Consider the following 4204-nt stretch of genomic DNA (forward strand, 5'->3'; position numbering starts at 1 on the left):
AGCAGCTTGGCATCACAATAGATTTGAACTGGTGGTTTGTCAAGGAGGCCTGTCTAGTCTACCAGCACAAATTTACACCAAAATGACTCAAAAGTAGGACTAGATTTCCTACTTTTAAAATTCTTTTGGTGTTAAGTTTTGCGTGTGGATACACACATTTTGCACTGATTTATTCTGATTGTTTTGGCTATAGCATTAGTTTTGACTGCAATAGCCAATAGGTCCTGGCGAGACCAGTGCCCTTTTGTGCTAGACAGTGCACATATTTGTACACATTATAGAATTATAGAAAAATAGGGCTGGAAGGGACCTCGGGAGATCATCTAGTCCAAGGGAGGATCATTCCTTTCTAAGCCATCCCTGCATTAATCTAAATCAAGGGTGTCCTTTTCTTGATTTGATAGGATGTTACACACATTCAAAGCCATGGATTAGAACAGATTTGGTTATTTCAGGGTAAATTGATGTGTAGCTCTAGCCTAAGAAAGATGCATCTAAGACAAGGTTGTTACCAGTTGGTATTGTTCAGGCCTGACAGGCCAGTTTGCCTAAGGTTCAAATACAAATAATCATCAATGCTCCAAAAATACCTGTAGTATGAAAGGCCCTTTAAAAAGAGAATTCTCTCTCATAATTGAAGATGTAATTCATGTCACCAAGATTAATATTATTTTTCAGTGTTTAACTAGACCACTTAATTAGCACCATTCCATAACACTAAATCTGTGGGGGGAATGGTTATTGATTTCCCATTTTTGTCCTAATTAGTCTTTGGTACTGGTATTCAACAAAAAAATATCCCAGTAATTCCCAGGATTTCTAGTAATTCTGTTGCAACGTCAGTATCTTTATTAAAATATGGCATGATGGGAAGAGGCAGGAAGGCTGGATCTGACTTGTGGTCTGTCTAGTTCTGTATCCCTTAGATTCATAGATGTTAGGGTCGGAAGGGACCTTAGCAGATCATCGAGTCCCACCCCCTGCCCTGGGCAGGAAAGAGTACTGGGGTCAGATGACCCCAACTACGTGCTTGTCCAGTCTCCTCTTAAAGGCCCCCAGGGTAGGGGAGAGCACCACCTCCCTTGGAAGCCCATTCCAGATTCTGGCAACCCTTACTGTGAAGAAGTTCTTTCTAATGTCCAACCTAAATCTGCTCTCCGTCAATTTGTGGCAATTGTTCCTTCTACTCCAGGGGGTGCCCTAGTAAACAGAGCATCTCCTGTTCCTTGCTGCCACCCCCTGACGAATGTATATGCAGCCACAAGATCACCTCTCAGCCCTCTCTTGCGAAGAGATCTAGGTCCCTCAGTCTCTCCTCACAGGACCTTGCCTCTGAACCCTCTCAAGATTCTCCACATCCCTCTTGAAGTGCGGCATCCAAAACTGGACGCAGTACTCCAACTGCAGCCTGACCAGTGCTGCATAGAGGGGAAGCATCACCTCCCTGGACCTGTTCGTCATTAGCACCCGCTAATGTATGATAAAGTGCGGTTAGCCTTGTTGATCACTTCATCACATTGATCACTTGATCACACTGACGACTCATTTTCAACTATGACTTTCAACTATGACTTTCAACTATGACAACGATGTTCAACTATGACTCCAAGATCCCTTTCTGCTGCTGTGCTGCTGAGAAGGTCATCCCCCAGCCTGTAAGTGTGTTGGTGGTTCCTTTTGTCCAGGTGCAGCATTTTGCACTTGTCTTTGTTGAACTGCATCCTATTTCCTTCTGTCCATTTTTCTAACCTGTCCAGATCTGCCTGGATCCATTCCCTACCCTCTGGTGTGTTAACTTTGCCCCATAATTTGGTATCATCTGCAAAGTTGGACAGGGTGCTCTCCACACCCTCGTCCAAATCACTGATGAAGACGTTGAATAGCACCGGTTCAAGGCCTGAGCCTTGCAGAACTGCACTGCCCACATCTTTCCAGGTCGATATCAACCCATCCACCACCACTCTCTGGGTGCAACCCCCTAAGCCAATTTGCCACCCACCTGACCATGTAATCATCTGCATCACAGCCTGTCAGTTTACTTATGAGAACAGACTGAGATACTGTGTCGAAGGCCTTCTTAAAGTCTAGGTAGATGACATTTACTTTGACTCCTGCGTCTAAGCATTTTGTGACCTGGTCATAAAAAGAAACAAGGTTAGTCGTCCATCTCGGACAGTGGATAGTACTAGATATCCTAAAACCCAGCAGCTAGATGCATCTCCCATGATTGCCTTGCCTTAATTCCTAAATTAGAAGCCTTGAAGCCTGAGGTTCCAAAATCACAAAACGTCCCAAATCACTTCCAGACGAGTTAGTGCTAGCAAACATTATTCTGGCTATTCTTACTAAAATCTGGACTTCAACAATGTCTTGTTGCAATGAGTTCCACAGTCTAATGAAGCTTTATTAATTTTTGCCTAGCATTTGAATCACAGGAGTGAGGATCTGATTTGGGGTTTATTCTCAACTCTTCCAGTAACTCCCTGCGGAAACTGTCAACAAGTCCCTTAAATTGTCTTCGTCCAGAGACGTTATGCATGTCACACAGGTGCTGCATCAACAGACTGATGTTTGCAAAGTGTATTGAGATTCTCATGGGAAAATGTATCGCATAGAGCAACCGTGTTGGTCAGAGACAAGAAGACATACAAAAAACTAGAACGCTTGGTTCCAAAATGATACCTTTTATGAGACCAACTGGGAAATCACAAGAAAACTGTCCTTTTCTGCAAGCTTTCGGGATCAAAGTCCCTTCGTCAGGCTCAGGGAAAAGTACAGATGGTACAAGATGGTAAAAAGTCCCCATCGGTAGGAAATAAACTTCATTTTTGCACAGAGGGAGCTGAAGGTGGAAGGCTGTCCCTCGGGGTCGATGAGAGTGTCTTTGTGAGCTGTGCCAAGTAGCTCTTTGATGTGTAGATCAGGTAGGATTTCCTCCCCTGGAGGTGTCCGACAGCAGGCAGGGAGGTAGAAATCTTTCTTGTTGTTCTGCAATAAAGTTTTAAATCCCAAACCGGCTAAAACTGGCATCTTCCCCCTAGTTTTTTGTATCTTCTTGTCTCAGACTAACACGGCTATTAAGTATGCCCGTGAATAAAATTATTATTTTAACGTTATTAATGCAATTTCTTTCAGCCTCATCAAGAGAACAGGTTCTCTCCTCATATCTTAATGCCTCCAGTCCAGACTGGAGCCTGGAAGAGCAGAAGCAAGGGGGGAAACCCCCCTCGTTCCTTTCCTTGCACACTACACTCGGAGTAGGATGGCGATAGGTTTGGAGATGTTTTATCGAGACCGGCTTGCCAAAGTCTGTTGGCAGTAGCTGTCTGAAAGCATCTATAGGACTCCTGGAAAAAGTGAAGGGGGTTAGAGGATTTCCACTCCTCCTGCCAAGTCCGAAAGCTTCTCTGATCCATCTGTGCCCACAACCCAGGTTATTTTGGCCCGCAATCAGCGTGCGGACCCTCGCTCTGGGGCTGAGGGGCGGCTTGGTGACGGACTAGGGGTCCGTGCCTGGCTCTCCCTGAGACAGCCGGTGTCTGGACTCTGGCTCTGAGGGGCGGATGAGGGGTCCGTGCCTGGCTGTCTCTGAGGCAGCAGACAGTTGGACCATGATCTGGCTCTGAGGGCAGCTTGATGGCAAACCCGGGGTCCATGACTGGCTCTCCCTGAGACAGCCGGTGTCTGGACTCTGGCTCTAGATGGGGCGGCTTGATGGCAGACGAGGGGTCCATGCCTGCCTCCCACTGAGGCAGCACACTTGAACCCACCCTCCGGCTCCGAGGGGCGGCTTGGTGGCGGGCGAGGGGCTGGCGTCTGGACTCTGGCTTTACGAGATTGCAACTGGGGTGAGCGAGGAAAGGTCTGAGGGTAACATGGTTTAAGGTGTGTGAGAGCAAGCTTATGAGAGATGCTGTGTGTGTGTGTGTATGTGTGTAATATTTTTTAAAAGATATAACTTTCTCTCTCGATATAGAAATTTGTTTTTTTTTTTTAAAAAGCAGGTGTCTGGACTCTGACTGAGGGGCCAGCCTTTGCCAACCCCCCTGCTGGGGGCTTCCCAGCTGGGCACAAGGGCACAGCAGTGGAGATCCCCAACTCGGGGCCCCGTGGGGCGGGGACGCTGCCAGGGGGAGGCCCGGCTGTTCCTGAGGGAGCCGCGGGGGCCATGAGCTCATCCCTCAGTGGGGTCCCCGCGGGGGGA

Source organism: Alligator sinensis, unplaced genomic scaffold (genome assembly GCF_000455745.1).
Source record: "Alligator sinensis unplaced genomic scaffold, ASM45574v1 scaffold119_2, whole genome shotgun sequence".
NCBI lineage: Eukaryota > Metazoa > Chordata > Crocodylia > Alligatoridae > Alligator > Alligator sinensis.